This window comes from Rattus norvegicus, chromosome 2, assembly GCF_036323735.1.
Source record: "Rattus norvegicus strain BN/NHsdMcwi chromosome 2, GRCr8, whole genome shotgun sequence".
NCBI classification, from domain to species: domain Eukaryota; kingdom Metazoa; phylum Chordata; class Mammalia; order Rodentia; family Muridae; genus Rattus; species Rattus norvegicus.
In genome coordinates this window covers 60,505,006-60,528,571 of record NC_086020.1, presented here as the reverse complement: position 1 = coordinate 60,528,571, position 23,566 = coordinate 60,505,006, and the positions used below count along the sequence as shown (strand labels likewise).

The 23,566-nt window shown below is 38.5% G+C and overlaps 1 long non-coding RNA gene across 1 annotated transcript; it reads left to right on the top strand.

Moving 5' to 3' along the window:
- The first annotated feature begins 4,579 nt into the window (after window positions 1-4,579).
- On the top strand, window positions 4,580-22,819 carry LOC120100559 (uncharacterized). Its single transcript, XR_005500391.2, has 3 exons — window positions 4,580-4,642; window positions 16,068-16,102; window positions 22,661-22,819. It is a non-coding gene; the product is annotated as an uncharacterized LOC120100559 (long non-coding RNA).
- The last annotated feature ends 747 nt before the right edge of the window (window positions 22,820-23,566 follow it).

Here is a 23,566-nt window from a genome sequence, read left to right as displayed (position 1 = left end):
TAGTAAATTAATAAATATATTTCCATATCACTTTTTGTCATCTTGTAGCTCAACCTAACTACCACTTTCTCTTTTCACTTATATACAATTCCTTGGAAGGTGACAAATGTTACGTACATTTTAATTTATCTTCAAATTTTGATTCAGTTATTAAATTATACAACCTACCCCCAACTGAAATCTACTATTATTGGCTTATGCACCATCATGAATGCTTCTTTGATCTTAAAATTCCTGATCATATTATTACCCTCCCTTCTTTCTACCTGTGTTTTTCCTTAACTTGACTTTAAATCTCTTCCTACCTCAATATCCTATTACTTCCTTCTCAGTCTTCTTTGACAGTGTGTAGCATTTTGTATAGTTTTCTCACTTCTGATCACAATTTTTTGGTCTAAGTGATTTACAACCAATCTCAATCTCTCTTCCTTACTCTTAGAACAACAGGTCCAGAGCCTGTATGCAGCAACAGATTTATCACTGTACAGGGATTTTGTATCTATACCCAGTGATGCTACAAGATATACCAAATAGTGTTCTTCTTCACATCTATATCTTCCCATCCTTGTTTCTCACATCCTTATTCAGATATTCGCATCCTTTTTACCTTAAGAGATCATTTCTTTTTTTTTTTTTTCCCGGAGCTGGGGACCGAACCCAGGGCCTTGCTAGGGCTTGCTCTTGCTAGGCAAGTGCTCTACCACTGAGCTAAATCCCCAACCCCAAGAGAGAGAGAGAGAGATCATTTCTAAGACATACGTACACCACAAATTCACGCACACGCCTTTATGGAAGTGAAGGAAATCACTGAAGAAAAGGAAGAATAAAAGGAAGGCCAAATGTTATGGTATGGATAATCCATTGTAAATAAAGACCAGCTAAGGGGATGCATAGTATCTTTGAAGCCAAAGTGAACAAGCGCAAAAAAATTTGAAGAATTCTGTTGTGGTTTGCCCTGAAGTTAACTGTATTTTGATGCTAATTCCACTGCCCCAAAGACAGCTGCCTAGTCACATACTCAGGAATCAGGTGACTTGATCAGAACCTTTTCTCCATTGAATTTGTAAAGTACAGGTGAGGGGCAGGTACAGGATAGAAGGAGGCCTGTCATTGGAGGAGAAGGAAGGATGGACGGGAGAGAAGTTTGAAGGAAGAGGAAGAGACTAGAGGAGAAAGGAGGAGACCGGGCGGAGGAGAGGGAGAGAAGCCATGGTAGGCGATGTTAAGATTCTGCTCTGTGTATTTATAGGTTGTTACCAATGTTCCCAAGGGATGGATGGTGCCAGGCTTTGTATGTTTAAGTGGGTAATTATATCTTATCAATTGGATCTAAGATTACTGTGTTGTGTGTTCTTTTATGTGGGGGTTTGAGTGTAGGAGAGTGCGGCTGGGATGTGTTTCCGCCAAGATATCTAGCAGATATCTTGGGGCACCGTGGTGCAGTCCCAGCGGGGTCAAAGACAACCAATACTTTTTATTTTTATATTTTTACAACAACAGAATTCCCTAATTGCTTCATTTAAGCAATGCTTCTTCCTCAGTATTTGATGGGTAACTTGTATGGTCTTAGGAGGTTAGGTTAACAAAAAAATGGGAGCTACATGATAAAAGTTCAATTCTCTGGCTATCAGGAAAAGTTCATCATATGTGTTCTGGTAGACACCTATGGAAATTTCTTCATATATCATATAGGAGTCAATTCCTCCTGTTAATTTATTTTCATTTGTCTGAAAAAAGCATAAGCATATACATTTTGGCCCTCATATTCTTCATCATTACTGACAACTTTATAAATGGACAGATGCCTCAAGAGAAATTAAATAAATAACCAGTAATTTTCATTGCTCACTATTTACAAAATGAATACTTTCTTTTATTGAGTATTTTTAATCTACATTTCAAATGCTATTCTCTTCCCAGGTTTCCCAAACATAAGCCCTCTATCTCATCCCCCTATCCTTCTTCTTTAAGGATATATAATCTCCTTCTTTAAGCCTTTATATATAAGCTATATACCCATGTGGGGCAGGCTCTGAATGTCTGTTCCTTGAGTCTCTGCTACAAACTTTGACTCTATATCTCTTCTATGAATATTTTTTGTTCCCCATTTTAAGAAAGAGTGAAGCATCTGCACTTTGGTCATCCTTCTTCTTAACCTTCATATGATCTATGGATTGTCTCTTGGTAATTCAAAATTTTTGGGATAATATCCATATATCGGTGAGTGCGTACAATGTGTGTTTTTCTGTGCTTAGGTTACCTCACTCAGGATGATATTTTCTAGTTCCATCCATTTGCCTATGAATTTCATGAAGTCATTGTTTTTGATAGCTAAGGAGTACTCCATTGTGTAGATGTACCACATTTTTTTAATCCATTCCTCTCTTGAAGGGCATCTGGGTTCTTTCCAGCTTCTGGCTATTATAAATAAGGCTTCTGTGAACATGGGTCTTTGTTGTATGTTGAAGCATCTTTTGGGTATATGCCCAGGAGACGTACAGCTGAGTCCTCAGGGAGTTCAATGTCCTATTTTCTGAGGAATCTCCAGACTGATCTTCAGGGTGGTTGTAGGAGTTTGCAATCCCATGAACAATGGAGGAGTGTTTCCCTTTCTCCACTTTCTTGCCAGCATCTGATGTCCCCTGAGGTTTTGATTTTAGCTATTCTGACTGGTGTGAGGTGGAGTCTCAGGGTTCTTTTGATTTGCATTTCCCTGATCACTAAGGATGTTGAATGTTTCTTTAGGTACTTCTCAGTCATTCAATATTCCTCGGCTGAGAATTCTTTGTGTACCTCTGTACCACATTTAATAGGGTTATTTGGCTCTGTGGACTCTAACTTCTTGTGTTCTTTTTATGTTTTGAATATCAGCCCTCTATTGAATGTAGGACTGGGAAAGATCTTTTCCCAATCTGTTGGTTGCCATTTTGTTCTAATGACAGTGTCTTTTGCAATACAGAAGCTTTGCAGTTTTATGAGGTCCCATTTGTTGATTCTTGATCTTAATGCATAAGCCACTGGTGTTTTGTTCAGGAAATTTTTTCCAGTACCCATGTGATCGAGGCTATTCCCCACATTTTCTTCTATTAACTTGAGTGTATCTGGTTATATGTGGAGGTCATTGATCCACTTGGACTTAAGCTATGTACAGGGTGATAAGAATGGACCAGTTTGCATTCTTCTACATGCTCACTTCCAGTTGAACCAGTACCATTTGTTGAAAATGCTATTTTTTTCCAGTGGATAGTTTTAGCTCCTTTGTTAAAGATCAAGTAACCATAGGTGTGTGGGTTCATTTCCGGGTTTTCAATTCGATTGATTAAACTGTTCTACCTGCCTGTTTCTGTACTAATACCATACAGGGTTTTTGTTTGTTTGTTTGTTGGTTTTTGTTTTTGTTTTTTATCACTATCACTCTGTAACGCTGCTTGAGATCAGGGATGATGATTCCCGCAGAAATTCTTTTATCATTGAGGATAGTTTCTCTATCCTTTTTTTTTTTGTTATTCCAAATGAATTTGTAAATTGTTCTTTCTAATTCTATGAAGAATTGAGTTTGAATTTTGATGGTGATTGCAATGAATCTGTAGATTGCTTTTGGCAGAAGGACATTTTTACTATATTAATCCTGCCAATCCATGAGCATGGAAGGTCTTTCTATCTTGTGAGATCTTCTTCAATTTCTTTCTTCAGAGACTTGAAGTTCTTGTTAAACAGATAATTCACTTGCTTGATTAGAGTCATACCAAGATATTTTATGTTATTTGTGACTATTGTGAAGGGTGTCATTTCCCTAATTTCTTTCTCAGTCTGTTTATCCTTCGAGTAGAGGAAGGCTACTGATTTGTTTGATTTAATTTGATACCCAGCCACATTGCTGAAGTTGTTTATCAGGTTTAGTAGTTCTCTTGTGGAACTTTTGGGGTCACTTAAGTAGACTATCATATCATCTGCAAATACTGATAATTTGAGTTCTTTCTTTCTAATTTGAATCCGTTTCACCTTTTTGTTGTCTGATTGCTCTGACTAGGAGTTAAAATACTATGTTGAATAAGTAGGGAGAGAATGTGCAGCCTTGTCTAGTTCCTGATTCTAGTGGGATTGTTTCAAGTTTCTCTCCATTTAGTTTGATATTGGCTACTGGTTTGTTGTATATTGCTTTTACTATGTCTAGGTAAGGGCCTTAAAGTCTTGATCTTTTCAAGACTTTTAACATGATGGGGTGTTGAAATTTTGTCAAATGCTTTCTCAGCATTTAATATGATGATCATGTGGTTTTCTTCTTTGACTTTGTTTACATAGTCGATTTCATTGATGGATTTCCATATATTGAACATCCCTGCATCCCTGGGATGAAGCCTACTTGATCATGATGAATGACCATTTTGATGTGTTCTTGGATTCCGTTTGCAAGAATTTTATTGAGTATTTTTGTGTCTATATTCATAAGGGATATTGGTCTAAAGTTCTCTTTCTTTGTTGGATCTTTGTGTGGTTTAGGTATAAGCATAATTGTGACTTCATAAAAGGAATTGGGTAGTGCTCTGTCTGTTTGTATTTTGTGGAATAGTTTGGACAATATTGATATGAGGCCTCCTATGAAGGTCTGATAGAATTCTACACTAAACCTATCTGGTCCTAGGTGAGACTTTTATTTTTATTTTTTTTTATTAACTTGAGTATTTCTTATATACATTTCAAGTGTTATTCCCTTTCTCGGTTTCCGGGCAAACATCCCCGTCCCCCCTCCCCTTCCTTATGGGTGTTCCCCTCCGAACCCTCCCCCCATTGCCGCCCTCCCCCCATAGACTAGTTCACTGGGGGTTCAGACTTAGCAGGACCCAGGGCTTCCCCTTCCACTGGTGCTCTTACTAGGATATTTATTGCTACCTATGGGGTCAGAGTCCAGGGTCAGTCCATGTATAGTATTTAGGTAGTAGCTTAGTCCCTGGAAGCTCTGGTTGCTTGACATTGTTGTACTTTTGGGGTCTCGAGCCCCTTCAAGCTCTTCCAGTTCTTTCTCTGATTCCTTCAACGGGGGACTTATTCTCAGTTCAGTGGTTTGCTGCTGGCATTCGCCTCTGTATTTGCTGTATTCTGGCTGTGTCTCTCAGGAGCGATCTACATCCGGCTCCTGTCGGTCTGCACTTCTTTGCTTCATCCATCTTGTCTAATTGGGTGGCTGTATATGTATGGGCCACATGTGGGGCAGGCTCTGAATGGGTGTTCCTTCAGTCTCTGTTTTAATCTTTGCCTCTCCCTTCCCTGCCAAGGGTATTCTTTTTCCTCATTTAAAGAAGGAGTGAAGCATTCACATTTTGATCATCTGTCTTGAGTTTCGTTTGTTCTAGGGATCTAGGGTAATTCAAGCATTTGGGCTAATAGCCACTTATCAATGAGTGCATACCATGTATGTCTTTCTGTGATTGGGTTAGCTCACTCAGGATGATATTTTCCAGTTCCAACCATTTGCCTACGAATTTCATAAACTCGTTGTTTTTGATAGCTGAGTAATATTCCATTGTGTAGATGTACCACATTTTCTGTATCCATTCCTCTGTTGAAGGGCATCTGGGTTCTTTCCATTTTCTGGCTATTATAAATAAGGCTGCGATGAACATAGTGGAGCACATGTCTCTTTTATATGTTGAGGCATCTTTTGGGTATATGCCCAAGAGAGGTATAGCTGGATCCTCAGGCAGTTCAATGTCCAATTTTCTGAGGAACCTCCAGACTGATTTCCAGAATGGTTTTACCAGTCTGCAATCCCACCAACAATGGAGGAGTGTTCCTCTTTCTCCACATCCTCGCCAGCATCTGCTGTCACCTGAGTCTTTGAACTTAGCCATTCTCACTGGTGTGAGGTGAAATCTCAGGGTTGTTTTGATTTGCATTTCCCTTATGACTAAAGATGTTGAACATTTCTTTAGGTGTTTCTCAGCCATTCGGCATTCCTCAGCTGTGAATTCTTTGTTTAGCTCTGAACCCCATTTTTAATAGGGTTATTTGTTTCCCTGCGGTCTAACTTCTTGAGTTCTTTGTATATTTTGGATATAAGGCCTCTATCTGTTGTAGGATTGCTAAAGATCTTTTCCCAATCTGTTGGTTGCCGTTTTGTCCTAACCACAGTGTCCTTTGCCTTACAGAAGCTTTGCAGTTTTATGAGATCCCATTTGTTGATTCTTGATCTTAGAGCATAAGCCATTGGTGTTTTGTTCAGGAAAATTTTTCCAGTGCCCATGTGTTCCAGATGCTTCCCTGGTTTTTCTTCTATTAGTTTGAGTATGTCTGGTTTGATGTGGAGGTCCTTGATCCACTTGGACTTAAGCTTTGTACCGGGTGATAAGCATGGATCAATCTGCATTCTTCTACATGTTGCCCTCCAGTTGAACCAGCACCATTTGCTGAAAATGCTATCTTTTTTCCATTGGATGGTTTTGGCTCCTTTGTCAAAAATCAAGTGACCATACGTGTGTGGGTTCATTTCTGGGTCTTCAATTCTATTCCATTGGTCTATCTGTCTGTCTCTGTACCAATACCATGCAGTTTTTATCACTATTGCTCTGTAATACTGCGTGAGTTCAGGGATAGTGATTCCCCCTGAAGTCCTTTTATTGTTGAGGATAGCTTTAGCTATCCTGGGTTTTTTGTTATTCCAGATGAATTTGCAAATTGTTCTGTCTAACACTTTGAAGAATTGGATTGGTATTTTGATGGGGATTGCATTGAATCTGTAGATTGCTTTTGGTAAAATGGCCATTTTTACTATATTAATCCTGCCAATCCATGAGCATGGGAGATCTTTCCATCTTCTGAGGTCTTCTTCAATTTCTTTCCTCAGTGTCTTGAAGTTCTTATTGTACAGATCTTTTACTTGCTTGGTTAAAGTCACACCGAGGTACTTTATATTATTTGGGTCTATTATGAAGGGTGTCGTTTCCCTAATTTCTTTCTCGGCTTGTTTCTCTTTTGTATAGAGGAAGGCAACTGATTTATTTGAGTTAATTTTATACCCAGCCACTTTGCTGAAGTTGTTTATCAGCTTTAGTAGTTCTCTGGTGGAACTTTTGGGATCACTTAAATATACTATCATGTCATCTGCAAATAGTGATATTTTGACTTCTTCTTTTCCGATCTGTATCCCCTTGATCTCCTTTTGTTGTCTGATTGCTCTGGCTAGAACTTCAAGAACTATATTGAATAAGTAGGGAGAGAGTGGGCAGCCTTGTCTAGTCCCTGATTTTAGTGGGATTGCTTCAAGTTTCTCTCCATTTAGTTTAATGTTACCAACTGGTTTGCTGTATATGGCTTTTACTATGTTTAGGTATGGGCCTTGAATTCCTATTCTTTCCAGGACTTTTATCATGAAGGGGTGTTGAATTTTGTCAAATGCTTTCTCAGCGTCTAATGAAATGATCATGTGGTTCTGTTCTTTCAGTTTGTTTATATGATGGATCACGTTGATGGTTTTCCGTATATTAAACCATCCCTGCATGCCTGGGATGAAGCCTACTTGATCATGGTGGATGATTGTTTTGATGTGCTCTTGAATTCGGTTTGCCAGAATTTTATTGAGTATTTTTGCGTCGATATTCATAAGGGAAATTGGTCTGAAGTTCTCTTTCTTTGTTGTGTCTTTGTGTGGTTTAGGTATAAGAGTAATTGTGGCTTCCTAGAAGGAATTCGGTAGTGCTCCATCTGTTTCAATTTTGTGGAATAGTTTGGATAATATTGGTATGAGGTCTTCTATGAAGGTTTGATAGAATTCTGCACTAAACCCGTCTGGACCTGGGCTCTTTTTGGTTGGGAGACCTTTAATGACTGCTTCTATTTCCTTAGGAGTTATGGGGTTGTTTAACTGGTTTATCTGTTCCTGATTTAACTTCGATACCTGGTATCTGTCTAGGAAATTGTCCATTTCCTGAAGATTTTCAAGTTTTGTTGAATATAGGTTTTTATAGTAAGATCTGATGATTTTTTGAATTTCCTCTGAATCTGTAGTTATGTCTCCCTTTTCATTTCTGATTTTGTTAATTTGGACGCACTCTCTGTGTCCTCTCGTTAGTCTGGCTAAGGGTTTATCTATCTTGTTGATTTTCTCAAAGAACCAACTTTTGGTTCTGTTGATTCTTTCTATGGTCCTTTTTGTTTCTACTTGGTTGATTTCAGCTCTGAGTTTGATTATTTCCTGCCTTCTACTCCTCCTGGGTGTATTTGCTTCTTTTTGTTCTGGAGCTTTTAGGTGTGCTGTCAAGCTGCTGACATATGCTCTTTTCTGTTTCTTTCTGCAGGCACTCAGCGCTATGAGTTTTCCTCTTAGCACAGCTTTCATTGTGTCCCATAAGTTTGGGTATGTTGTATCTTCATTTTCATTAAATTCTAAAAAGTTTTTAATTTCTTTCTTTATTTCTTCCTTGACCAGGTTGTCATTGAGTAGAGCATTGTTCAATTTCCACGTATATGTGGGCATTCTTCCCTTATTGTTATTGAAGACCAGTTTTAGGCCGTGGTGGTCCGATAGCACTGTTGATAGTACCTGTTGAGGCCCGTTTTTTGACCAATTATATGGTCAATTTTGGAGAAAGTACCATGAGGAGCTGAGAAGAAGGTATATCCTTTTGCTTTAGGATAGAATGTTCTATAAATATCCGTTAAGTCCATTTGGCTCATGACTTCTCTTAGTCTGTCGACATCACTGTTTAATTTCTGTTTCCATGATCTGTCCATTGATGACAGTGGGGTGTTGAAATCTCCCACTATTATTGTGTGAGGTGCAATGTGTGTTTTGAGCTTTAGTAAGGTTTCTTTTACGTATGTAGGTGCCCTTGTATTTGGGGCATAGATATTTAGGATTGAGAGTTCATCTTGGTGGATTTTTCCTTTGATGAATATGAAGTGTCCTTCCTTATCTTTTTTGATGACTTTTAGTTGGAAATTGATTTTATTTGATATTAGAATGGCTACTCCAGCTTGCTTCTTCTGACCATTTGCTTGGAAAGTTGTTTTCCAGCCTTTCACTCTGAGGTAGTGTCTGTCTTTATCTCTGAGGTGTGTTTCCTGTAGGCAGCAGAATGCAGGGTCCTCGTTGCGTATCCAGTTTGTTAATCTATGTCTTTTTATTGGGGACTTGAGGCCATTGATATTCAGATATATTAAGGAATAGTGATTATTGCTTCCCGTTATATTCATATTTGGATGTGAGGTTATGTTTGTGTGCTTTCATTCTCTTTGTTTTGTTGCCAAGACGATTAGTTTCTTGCTTCTTCTAGGGTATAGCTTGCCTCCTTATGTTGGGCTTTACCATTTATTATCCTTTGTAGTGCTGGATTTGTAGAAAGATATTGTGTAAATTTGGTTTTGTCATGGAATATCTTGGTTTCTCCATCAATGTTAATTGAGAGTTTTGCAGGATACAGTAACCTGGGCTGGCATTTGTGTTCTCTTAGTGTCTGTATGACATCAGTCCAGGATCTTCTGGCCTTCATAGTTTCTGGTGAGAAGTCTGGTGTGATTCTGATAGGTCTGCCTTTATATGTTACTTGACCTTTTTCCCTTACTGCTTTTAATATTCTTTCTTTATTTTGTGCGTTTGGTGTTTTGACAATTATGTGACGGGAGGTGTTTCTTTTCTGGCCCAATCTATTTGGAGTTCTGTAGGCTTCTTGTATGTTTATGGGTATCTCTTTTTTTAGGTTAGGGAAGTTTTCTTCTATGATTTTGTTGAAGATATTTACTGGTCCTTTGAGCTGGGAGTCTTCACTCTCTTCTATACCTATTATCCTTAGGTTTGATCTTCTCATTGAGTCCTGGATTTCCTGTATGTTTTGGACCAGCAGCTTTTTCCGCTTTACATTATCTTTGACAGTTGAGTCAATGATTTCTATGGAATCTTCTGCTCCTGAGATTCTCTCTTCCATCTCTTGTATTCTGTTGGTGAAGCTTGTATCTACAGCTCCTTGTCTCTTCTTTTGGTTTTCTATATCCAGGGTTGTTTCCATGTGTTCTTTCTTGATTGCTTCTATTTCCATTTTTAATTCCTTCAACTGTTTGATTGTGTTTTCCTGGAATTCTTTCAGGGATTTTTGTGTCTCCTCTCTATGGGCTTCTACTTGTTTATTTATGTTTTCCTGTAATTCTTTCAGGGATTTTTGTGTCTCCTCTCTATGGGCTTCTACTTGTTTATTTATGTTTTCCTGGAATTCTTTCATGGATTTTTGAGATTTTTCAGGCATTTTTGCGATTCCTCTCTGTAGGCTTCTACTTGTTCTCTAAGGGAGTTCTTCACGTCTTTCTTGAAGTCCTCCAGCATCATGATCAAATATGATTTTGAAACTAGATCTTGCTTTTCTGGTGTGTTTGGATATTCCATGTTTGTTTTGATGGGAGAATTGGGCTCCGATGGTGCCATGTAGTCTTGGTTTCTGTTGCTTGGGTTCCTGCGCTTGCCTCTCGCCATCAGATTATCTCTAGTGTTACTTTGTTCTGCTATTTCTGACAGTGGCTAGACTGACCTATAAGCCTGTGTGTCAGGAGTGCTGTAGACCTGTTTTCCTCTCTTTCAGTCAGTTATGGGGACAGAGTGTTCTGCTTTCCGGCGTGTAGTTTTTCCTCTCTACAGGTCTTCAGCTGTTCCTGTGGTCCTGTGTCTTGAGTTCACCAGGCAGCTTTCTTGCAGTAGAAAAGTTGGTCTTACCTGTGGTCCTGGGGCTCAAGTTCGCTCATGGGGTGCTGCCCACGGGCTCTCTGCAGCGGCAGCAACCAGGAAGACCTGTGCCGCCCCTTCCGGGAGCTTCAGTGCACCAGGGTTCCAGATGGTCTTTGGCTTTTTCCTCTGGCGTCCGAGATGTGTGTGCAGAGAGCAGTCTCTTCTGGTTTCCCAGGCTTGTCTGCCTCTCTGATGGTTCAGCTCTCCCTCCCACGGGATTTGGGTGCAGAGAACTGTTTATCCGGTCTGTTTCCTTCAGATTCTGCTGGTGTCTCAGGCAGGGGTCCTGCCGCTCCTGGGCCCTCCCCCACGGGAGCCCAGAGGCCTTATACAGTTTCCTCTTGGGCCAGGGATGTGGGCAGGGGTGAGCAGTGTTGGTGGTCTCTTCCGCTCTGCAGCCTCAGGAGTGCCCACCTGACCAGGTGGTTGGGACTCTCTCTCACAGGGTCTGGGGGCAGAGAGCTGCTGCGGGCCGGGATCCGCGGGTGTGGGACTTCCGGTCAACACAGAACGTGCCCGGTCCTAGAGGAATTCTGCTTCCCTGTGTCCCAAGCTCACCAGGCAGCTTTCTTGCAGCAGAAAAGTTGGTCTTACCTGTGGTCCCGGGGCTCAAGTTCGCTCGTGGGGTGCTGCCCACGGGCTCTCTGCAGCGGCAGCAACCAGGAAGCGAGACTTTTATTTTTTTATTGCATATATTGCTTTACTTACATTTCAAATGTTATTCTCTTTTCCCGGTTTCCTGTCCATAAACTCCCATTCCTTCCCCCTCCCCCAAACAGGTATTTACCCCCATCCATCCTCCTTACTGCCCCCACCATATTTCCCTGCACTGGGGGTACAACCTTGTCAGGACCAAGGGCTTCCCCTTCCACTGGTGCCCTAACAAGGCTATTCTATGCTACATATGCAATTGGAACCCTGGGCCAGTCCATGTATAGTCTTTCGGGAGTCGTTTAGTTCCTGGAAGCTCTGGTTGATTGGCATTGTTGTTCTTATGGGGTTGCAAGCTCCTTAAACTCTTTCAATCCTTCCTGTAATTCCCCCCAAGGGGGTTCGGTTCTCAGTTCAGTGGTTTGCTGCTAGCATTGGCCTCTGTATTGGACATGCTCTGGATGTGTCTCTCAGGAGAGATCTATATCTGGTCCCTTTCAGCATGCATTTTTTAGCTTCATCAATCTTATCTAGTCTTGGTGGATATAATATATATATATATATATATATATTATATATATAATATATATATATGGGTCACATGTGGGTCAGGCTCTGAATGATCATTTTTTTCAGTCTCTGCCTGAAGCTTTGCTTCCTTATCCCCTCCTATGGATATTTTTCCCCTTTTGAGAAGGAGTGGGAGCATCCACATGTTGCTCATCCTTCTTGAACTTCCTGTGGTCTGTGGATTGCATATTGGGTAGTTCCAGCTTTTGGGCTAATATCCACTTATCAATGAGTACATATGAAGTGTGTTTTTCTGTGATTGGGTTACTTCACTCAGGATGATATTTTCTAGTTCCATCCATTTGCTTATGAATTTCAAGAAGTCATTGTTTTTGATAGCTAAATAGTACTCCATTGTGTAGATGTACCACATTTTTGAATCCATTACTCTGTTGAAGGGCATCTGGGTTCTTTCCAGTTTCTAGCTATTATAAATAAGACTGCTATGAACATAGTGGAGCATGTGTGTTTGTTGTTGTTGGAGCATCTTTTGGGTATATGCCCAGGACAGGTATAGCTGAGACCTCAGGTAGTGGAATGTCCAATTTTTTGAGGAACCTCCAGACTGATTTCCAGAGTGGTTGTACCAGTCTGCAATCCCACCAACAATGGAGGAGTGTTCCTCTTTCTCCACATCCTTGCCAGCATCTGCTGTCACCTGAGTTTTTTATCTGAGCAATTCTGAGTGGTGGAGGTGCAATCTCAGGGCTGTTTTGATTTGAATTTCCCTGATGACTAAGGATGTTGAACATTTTTTAGTGCTTTTTGGCCATTCAATATTCCTCAGCTAAGAATGTTTTGTTTAGTTCTGTACCCCAATTTTAATAGGGTTATTTGTCTCTCTGGAGTCTAACTTCTTGAATTCTTTGTATATTTTGAATATTAGCGTGGGTAGGATTGGTAAAGATCTTTTCCCAATCTGTTGATTACCATTTTGTTCTAATGACAGTGTCTTTTGCCTTACAGAAGCTTTGCAGTTTTATGAGGTCCCATTTGTCGATTGTTGATCTTAGAGCATAAGCAATTGGCCTTTTGTTCAGGAAATTTTCCCCAGTGCCCATGTGTTCAAGAGTCTTCCCCACCTTTTGTCCTATTAGTCTGAGTGTATCTGGTTATTGATGTGGAGGTCCTGGATTCACTTAGACTTAAGCTTTGCACATGGTGATAAGAATGGATCGATTTGCATTCTTCTACATGTTGACCTCCAGTTGAAACAGCACCATTTGTTAAAATTGCTATCTTTCTTCCACTGGATGATTTTAGCTCCTTTGTCAAAGATCAAATAACCATAGGTATGTGAGTTCATTTCTGGGTCTTCAATTCTGTTCCATTGATCTATCTGCCTGTCTATGTACCAATACCATACAGATTTTATGACTATTCCTCTGTAATACTGCTTGAAGTCAGGGATAGTGATTCTCCCAGAAGTTCTTTTATTGTTGAGTATAGTTTTAGCTACCCTGGGTTTTTTGTTAGTCCAAATGAATTTGCAAGTTGCTCTTTCTATCTCTATAAAGAATTGAGTAGGAATTTTGATGGGAATTGCATTGAATCTGTAGATTGCTTTGGCAAAATGGCCGTCTTTACTGTACCAATCCTGTCAATCCAAGAGCATGGAAGATCTTTCCATCTTCTGAGATCTTCCTCAATTTCTTTCTCCAGAGACTTGAGGTTCTTGTCATACAGATCTTTCACTTGCTTGGTTAAAGTCACACCAAGATATTTTATATTATTTGGGACTATTATGAAGGGTGTCATTTCCCTAATTTCAGTCTCAGCCTGTTTATCCTTTGAGTAGAGGAGGGCTACAGATTTGTTTGAGTTAATTTTATACCCCGACACTTTGCTGAAGTTGTTTATCAGGTTAAGTAGCTGTCTGGTGGAACTTTTGGGATCACTTAAGTACACTATCATATCATCTGCAAATAGTGATATTTTGATTTCTTCCCTTCCAATTTGTATCCCTTTGACCTCCTTTCATTGTCTGATTGCTCTAGCTAGGACTTTGAATATTGTATTGAATAAGTAGGGAGAGAGTGGACAGCCTTGTCTAGTCCCTGATTTTAGTTTGATTGCTTCAATTGTCTCTCCATTTAGTTCCATGTTAGCTAATAACTTCTATTTCTTTAGAAGATGTGGGACTGTTAGCTGGTATATCTTATCCTGATTTAACTTTGGTACCTGGTATTTGTCTAGAAAATTGTCCATTTTATCCAGATTTTCTAGTTTTGTTTAATATAGGCTTTTGCAGTAGGAGCTGATGATTTATTTTGAATTTCCTCAGATTCTGGTTTTTTTGTCTCCCTTTTCATTTCTGATTTTGTTAATTTGGATACACTCTCTGTGACCTCTGGTTAGTTCGGCTAAGGGTTATCTATCTTATTGATTTTCTCAAAGAACGAGCTCCTGGTTTTGTTGATTTCTTTTTGTCCTTTTTGTTTCTACTTGGTTGATTTCAGTCCTGAGTTTGATTATTTCCTGCCTTCTACTCCTCTTGGGTATATTTGCTTCTTTTTGTTCTAGAGATTTTAACTGATGAATTGAGTATTTTATTTTCTGCTGATTCAGAGGCTTTTTAAAAATGTCTTTTAAAACATTAACAATTTGTGAAAATGTCATCCTGTTAATGTATGCAGCTCTCTTCCTGGTCATATTTTGTAAAATAGGACTCATGATTATACTTTTGTAGATAGCCAAAAAAAAAAAATAGACCAGCATTTCCTGAGTAAAAAAAAAAGTCTTTTAAAATAATGATCCATGGCATTCTATCTGTTCACCACATTAGAACATCTCCACTCATCTTTCTATGATAATGGGTACAAGCATATTTAAAATGGCTCATCCATTTTTTTCTTCTATTTCTATGGTAAACAACTTAACAAGGCGGAAATAAACTCAATAAAGTAACATGGATAACTACTTATCAGCTTTTATTCTTGAAAGTAGCATTATGAATAGGTCAAACAAGCCTCCTTCCATGATCTGGTAGTCATTATTTATGTCTGTGGGGATTCCAAACACAGCACAGGTACCTGAAGATTCAAAGCTACCATCTGCAAATGACAGAAAACAGGATATTTGTCTTTCTGGCTCTGGGATAGTTGATATGTGTCTGGAAATTTCATCCCCAAGGATAGATTTCATGATGTTGAAAGGTATCATGCATGCGAAGAGAGGAGAAAATTTATCAGCTGTAAACTGCCACCTGGCCTGGTGAGACAAGCCTACGAGTGAAACAGTGGCATGAGCATTATAGAACAAATCAACCACTTTCTCATCGTGTTTAACTTTGACTCTACAGGATGAAATCTATACTTGGCACCAATATGGAACTATGAATCTCTGACTAGAATGGTTATAGTGTAGATGGAGGCTTCTCTTGTTATTCTAAATTATTACACTGGTGAAAAGACTCTTAATCACTTAGCAGTATATCCAGAGATGAACTTATTTCTAAGGATCATGGAAGCTTCTATTTGTCATAGATGCTGACCAACACAGAGTGCCACGACTCATTAAGGTGCAGAGACTAAATAACATTGGAATGGTTATCCCTAAATTTGGCATCAATATCATATCCCATCTCCTCAAAGCTGTGAGATCATTTCAGAAAGAGGATGGAAAGAGTGTAAGAACCAGAGGTGGTATAAAAAGAAACTGTCCTGTTTAAACTAAAATGCACTGACTGAAAGGAAACTGACCTCTGGACACAGTAGGGAAGCTGTACATATGAACTCACAGTGGTTCTGACAGGATGCACAAGATCTGTGCAAGTTCAAATCAAAACAAAATCCAAGCATGAACTGAAGACATGAACTTGAGGGTTTTGGTAGCTAACAGCTGCTAGGAGACAGGAAGTCAATTTACTTTAAGAGAGAATTCTCTATAGGTCAACCAAACTCCAGTGCAAAGGCACAGCTCCGGCAGTGATTGGGGAGCACAATTTGGTGTTGATAGTATTTAAAAATCCTAAAACTGAAAAAAAAAACAAAGAAAGTTAGAGGGTAAGGAAAGGGGTAGATCTTGGAGCAGTTGGGGGAGCAGGAGAATATGATCAGAATGTTATGTATGAAATTCAGAAAAGCCTAACAAAAAAATGAGAAAAAATTATGCGAACTAACCTATGGTATTTCTTGGACAGATTATCTAGCTCAAAAGCAGTGGAAGATAACAAAAGTAAGTATTTTCTATCTTCTATTTTCTTTGTGACTAACTTACATGTAGCAATGGAGTAAGCAGAGATATGGTAAAGCTTTGGTCATCTGCTATTTTCCATTTTCATTTCAAATAAGAAATTGATACAAACGAGACCAGTTATCTCAGAAAAACAAAAGCAGTAAAGAAACAAACAGAAGAATATTTAGTTATTAACAAAATGATATGAATTTTCTGACTTATTTTTCTAATGCTTTATTGATTTTTAAAAATTGTGTAGCATTCTGATCTCTTCCAACACTGTGTTGCTCCCTACTTGAGGTCTTGGAATAATTAATAAGTAAAAAATGTTTCAAGGCTTTCTTATGTACTTCTTAAGCATATGTACTCTAGCTACCATACAGTAGAGTTGTAAAAAAAATCATATAGCTGTTTCCCCACATGATGCCTTTGAGCAGAACCTGAAACTGCTCTGTATGATGAGTCAGTTGCTGAAGCAGAAGTTCACGGTTACAATGGTTGGAACTCATTTGTACGATGACAGCTCAGACTTCTCAGGCATACTCTTATTTTTGGAAACGTTTGTTACTAAATGTTGTGGGGAATTTGCTAAAGAATTTAAGTCTCAATGATTAAGACGTCACAGAACTTCATCCCCTTCATCAAATATTCACGCTGTGATTTATTTATCATATGTAGTTAAGCTGCTCTTAACTTTATTCCGAGAAACAAATTTCACCTCATGCCAACTCCTCTCGAATCTCCTCTGATTCCACTAATTCCTTTCGAATCCAGGAAATTACATAAACCAGTTCACCCACAGTTGTTCCAATGATTAATCCACATTTCACCGTTCTTCGGGGGGAGCTAAAGCTATGTTAGTGGTTTCCTCTGAGCTCCTGCTACACTTGCCTAAGGTGTCAGCATTTTATTAGACTACCTTGGAAACAACTAGCTTAGTATAGTCTTTCTCACAGGCTTTTATATAATACTTCCAAAGTCAGAAATGAATTAATTAATCATTGGTAAGAATGTAAAACGATACCCCTGAATCCCCCACTGCATTATTTACAAATATGGGCAATGTATCCATTCTCCAATAAGATTTCTTTTGGCACAAAGTGTTTGTGGGATTAATTTTCTCAGTAGATATCCTTTAAGCTAGTTGGGTTGTTTACTACACAGTTTTGTATGGCAATTATACAAAGCAGTCCATTAAAATGAACAATGCAGTGTACCCCATGAGTGATGACTTCCTTCAGTGTCATGGTCCTGTATTCAATCTTAACTCGGTCACTTTCTACAGCTACAGTAAACATATTGGCATGAAACTTCAACTATTGCTTTCCTCATAAGAATGATGTCTTGGGTTTTTATGAGGATTAAGTAACCAAGACTATATAGAATCATGCCTAATACAATGTCTGGAATCTTTTAGGAACTAATATTAGGTTTGTTTCCCTTTGTTTTTCTGTTTCTTATTGTTGCATGACTCTGACTTGCAATAGATACAGGAATGACTCTTAGCAGGAAAGAGGCTAAGAGTAGAGAGTGATAACACTCTCTACTTTAAAGTTATAGAGTAGAGAGTGATAACACCCAAGTCATTCTCTTTTGTTCACTGCCAAGTGAGGATGATGCCACCACTCACTCTCAGAAACGTAGAGAGGGGAGAGGGGCATTTAGGTCAGAGACTTTAGGTAAGATATGGTGTTTTTCTATCAGGCTATTTTAAGAGAGTTCCAAAAGTAGTTTTAAAACCAAATTGAAAGACTATAAAATGATATATATTTAATACATGTATATCCATATATACTCACATACATAGCTTTTGAATGTATATAATGTGTAACATAAATTATATTCTTAAATTAATTTTGAATTTTTTAAAAAAATACATTTCTCTTTCTATCTCTGTCTCTGTTCTTGTCTGTCTCTTTGTCTCTGTCTGTTTGTCTGTCTGTATGTATGTATGTATGTACATTTTTTTGCATTTTGACTTACCATATACCATATGGTATTTCTTTTTGCACAAAGGGAACAGTTTGCTATTCTTATACTCCATTAAGAACAAAGTTAACCCTATAAATTTCCTGCCTTTATGTTCTTGCTGAGGACTATTATGTATGGCATTAGATTATACAATTCAACTAACTAACACATAGTCAGATATTTTAGGAAGAAATTGAGGAAACAAGGTACACAGACTATCCATTAGCACTTGGGGAAAGGAAGGAACTCATCAAGAAAGGAGACAAAATAAACTGTCCTCAATTTGTGGAGCTTCTTATCTTTAAAGACAAATATTTTAATCTGAGAGCAAAGGCTTATGGGACAGTATAGCTTGCCCTAAACCTTCCTAGTTGCTACTCAGAATGCTGCAAGTACAGAAATTTCATGCCATGAGCAGTGGTAAAATGGGGAAAGTTATGACTATATAAAACCTGCTCAAAGGAATCAAATTTCTGCCATGCTTTTAAAGGATGTTTTGAAACCTGAATGCATTGAGACATTGAATTATTTTATTATCATTCTGTCAGTTTTTTTATGACTTTGCTTACTTTTTGAGATTAAATTTATTATTACATAATCCTTTCCTGTCTACAAACCAACTCTTTTCTTTCTCCCAAATTCATAGCCTTCTTTTTCACTAATCGTTGATACATGCACACATGCGTGCACACACACACACACACACACACACACACACACACACACACACACACACACACGTTCCCAAGTACAACCTAACAGACAAAAGTCTGTTTAACTTTTCTTGTATATATGTTTTCAGGGATTTTTTTCTTTAACTTTCTATTGATTCTTTATGAATTTCACATCGTGTACTCCAATTCCACTCATCTCCCTGTCCCTTTATATATGCTCCTCATTCTTGCAACCTCCTCCCCAAATACACACATACATACACACATGCACCCATGCACACACACATGCATTCATGGATCCATGCACGCAGGCATACATACCATACTCATGTATGTAATGCAAGGCAATGATAATGATGTGTAGGCTGTAAGCTGAGAGAGTGAACTTGAGCAGATGTCATCACTCAGTATTCTGCTTCAAATGAAAAGTGTGATGTTGCTTGAAGAAGAGACCAATGAATAAAATGACTGGAATTAATGGTCCTGAAAATGCTAGTGCATTTATGGGAACTTATAAAAACTCCATTGAAAATCAGCAGGAGAGGATAAAAAATAGATCATAAATGTATGCATTGAAAATTGCTTTTTTATGAGGAAAAAAGTAAAATCGAACATAAATGACAGCACAGGGGAGAGATTCCCAGGGCTCATTTCTCCACAGAAATACAAATCTGCCAACACATAGTCACACTGTCATGAGAGCTGGATGCTAGCTGGAGCATGCAGTAGCCCAGTAAGCTGTGAGCAGGAAAGAACTCCAATGCTAAAAGGAAAGGAAGGTGGACATAAAAGGATGCTGTTCCACTTGTACCTCACCATTTCTTCCTCCAGGTCAGACTCAGTGAAATGAGTGTACTTAGTACATTCTTCCCCAGGAGGGCAGAAACTGAAACTTATATTGAATGTTGTGGCTTTTCAGAATGCAGCCTGAAGGACTGGTTTCTGTCTCACCTGACTCGGAATACCAATGGGAAGTGGCATATTTTAGATGCCCGCAGGTCCCAGAACAACCAGCCTCAGAGAAGTTGTAGGACCCTAAGGAGATACCAAATAGAGCAAGATGTCTCGAGTTCCTACAAAGAAATTGAGAAACCACAAAATAGAAAACTGTATGCACAAAAACATCCACACAAATGGTTTGTGATGTTTCCAGACTTCAAATGAGGTTAGCTGGAGGAAGTTACTGGAAGAAATAGATGCCTTATTTTTCAAATTCAAACTTTATACCAAAACTTGTAAGACATGCATACATGCAACGAAGAAAAATGGCCCACTATAAAAAACAAATGAACCCAGGTAAGCCATTGATAAATGAAAATTTGTTAATTGTTGACCAAACATTTAACTCGTCATTTCAATAAGGATATGAAGCAGTTTAATCTTAAGCTAAATGTGAATAGTCATGGTCGTGTAACAGGCATTCAGCCTGCTCCCAATGGCATATTCTAATGTGGAGTGGTTACAGGAGATTTTTTTGGTTATAAGACAAAGGAAGTCATAAATCAAGGCAGGTAGCAGGTTGCAGTGAAGCCAGAAAACTGCTGTAGATTTTTCAGATTCCATTCCTAGCTCTCAGGTGTGAGTAAAATAGTGATCCAATAAGAGTACAATAGGAAGATTAGGTCAGAGGAGGAGTGAGCAAAGGATAGCATTTGAAGCAGCTAAAACTAGCCCAAGGTAGTTGGTCTCAGTTCTGTAAAACTATGGTTCTCCATAATCATCAAATTCAGTCATTTGGCCTTGGAACTTAAAGCTCAGGTGCGGCCTTTTTGTTTCTTTATGAGGCCACTTTGGTTCACCAGATTAATTACATTGCAAATCATTCAGAATAAATACTCTAAAGAGGCTTAACACACCATGAGAAAACAAAGATACAACCAAATGGGTTAAAAAAATCTATACATAACCAAATACAGCATTAACAAAGAGAAATTATAACAAAAAAAGAGGTGAGCAGAAATTGTACAGCTGAAAGTATAATACAAGGGCTCAACAAATGTCCTCAGGCAGAAGAAGGGTTAAAATCCTGGGGCATGGAAGGTATTTATCAACAGAAGACATACAAAAGCACCAGGTATGTGTAACAATGCTCAATATCACTAGTTGTCAGTAAAAGCCAGAAAGTTACAATTTACAGCTTTGAGTTGATTGTTACCAAATGCAGAGTTCAGTGTGACAAGTTCTGAACAAATAAAAGATAAATCTCCAATATGCCCAGCCTTTAGGAGAGTACATAGCTGAAGAAAATGAGATTAGTACCTCCCAGAGACAAGTAAGCTCACTGTTCATGGAACCGTTATTCATAACCAAGTCATGGGGAAAACGAGTGGTTAAAGAAGCTACAGCTATATGCACAAATACAAATCATGTATGCATTTATAAGTACAATGTATCAAGACATTATGTTTTATGACTTTAAAAGAAAACAGGAAATGTAACTACATAACACTAAAAATGTGAAGAACCAATAACACATGAATAATAAAGGAATTATACATGTTTGCATATATATGTACATACATATATATGTATATATAAATACATCTATGTATATATACATGCATACATATATGAATAATTTGGCCCAAAATTATCATATCATATATGACAAGATACATGAATCTTAAGAATAATGTAACTTCATTTTAAATTCACATATAATAGATATATATATATGAAGCTTCTACAGTAGTAGGTTTCCATATGCTTTTTCAAAAGCCCTTTAGTGTTAGCTGTCTCACCTCATACTCCCTCTTTTACCATCCTTCTTTTTCTCATCCTTCATCCTCTTTAATACTCCTATTCCAGTTTCTCTTTTATCTTTTCACAATATAATGATACATTTCTTCTTGCTTGAGAAATCCCATTCTTCATCACAGTACCTTACCAGGTCCATATCCTCCCCTTTTTACACTATTATAGCCACAGATCAGAGCATTGTCCAGCCCTCAGCAGAGAAGCTTCTTCTTGTAGTAGATGAGAATTAACACAGAGGTCCACGACTGGACAGTGTGGAGAGAGTGAAGACTTTGGAGCACCCAGTTCTAGATGGGATGTCTTCATCAACGCCCTCCCTACAAGGCTCAGGGATGTGTGGGAAAGAGAGCAGAAAGATTTGAAGAGCTAGAAGAGATGGATGAGTCCAAGAAAATAGTGCCTTTCCAACACAACAGGATCGATATCTATGTGAATTCACAGAGGTTGTGGTAGCATGCATAAGGCAAACTCAAATACAAGGCAGACAGCATCCCAGCAATAAAAAGGAAAGAGAGTGTGGTGGTTTGAATATGTTTGGCCCACAAGAACTGGCACAATTAGGAGGTGTGTACTTGTTGGAGTAGGTATGGCATTGTTAAAGGAAGTACGTCACTGTAGAGATGGGCTTTGAGGTCCTATGATGAAGTTCTACCCAGGGTGGAAGAGGTCCTCCTCCCACACTTAGATCAAGATATAGGACTCTTGGGTCTTTCAATACCGTGTCTGCTAGCATGATGCCATGCTTCCCACCATGATAATAACAGACTAAACCTCCAAAACTATGTCAGCCCCAATTAACTCTTGTCTTTTATAAGGTTGCCTTTATCATGGTGTCTTTTCACAGCAATAAAACCCTAAGACAGAGGGCACAAACTCCCACTATTAGCCAATAAGCTATTTGCAAGTGATACCTGCTGGGAAAGGGAAAATCATTTTTCAGCAAAGAGAGGATCACAGGTATATCAACCACATTCCAGGACAGGCTCCATCCACAGCAGCGGTTGCCAACACAAAATAAACTCCCTATTGCTTTGTCTTCCTTTGTTTTGTTTTGGTGTGTGTGTTATTTTTGTTTTGTTTAGGAGGGGTTTTTTTGTCTTATGAAACCTTGTTTTAATTTTAATATTTTGTTCTTCGTTTTTGTTTTTCTTGACAGTAAGAACATAAATTGTATGGGTATCAACTTGGAAACAGTCTGAGAAGAGTTGGGGAAGGGAAAACAACACATCATTCAATATATCATATGAAAAACATTTTTAAATAAAAAATCATGTATTTCTACATAATGTGGAAGTAATAAAAAGATGGATTTGAATTTTTGTTACTTTAATTGTTCATTAATGATTTTAAAGAAGAACATTACAAGTGAGTAAGCCAGTTCCAAATCCCAAATATCACTGCAATCATGGACCCTCAAGAACCATTCCTGTATTGGGCCCACGCAAAACTGGACCTGTCCAGTAATAAGCCATAGAAGGGACAGAAGCTTGTGCCCCTCCCTCTCCCTGTACAATTATTGGTTTAAAGAATTCTTGAAGTGGGTATCTGATTGTCGTTGATTGCGTCACTTCTGCTGAGATATCCAACTCCAATGGCTGTGGTTAAACTCAGTGTGGTCATGGGTGAGAAGAGAATGAACAGGCTTAGCAGGGAGGTTAAAGACGGTGGGACAAGAATGGGTATTACGCATAGGTACATGTCTACAATTTTGGAAGGGAGCATTGTAATAATAAAAAGCCATGCTGTTCATCAAACCGCACAATTACATTTACATGAGATATTTGAGAATTAAAAATATTACAAAGTGGAATGTTGTTGCCTGATATGTTATAAGAAGACGGGGCAGGGAAAACTTTATGAGACATATAGAATTTCTGTTTTGTAAGATAGAAAGTTTCCAGAGACCATCAAAAGGTATTTAGTTGGCCCTACTATATAATATGTTTCAATCACTATGGTAATATTTTTCTATTGTTTGAATTTCTTGTATGCATATAATGTTTCCATATTCTTATCTGCATATAATTGATTCTATTCAATCACTCCCATACTCCCTCTCCTC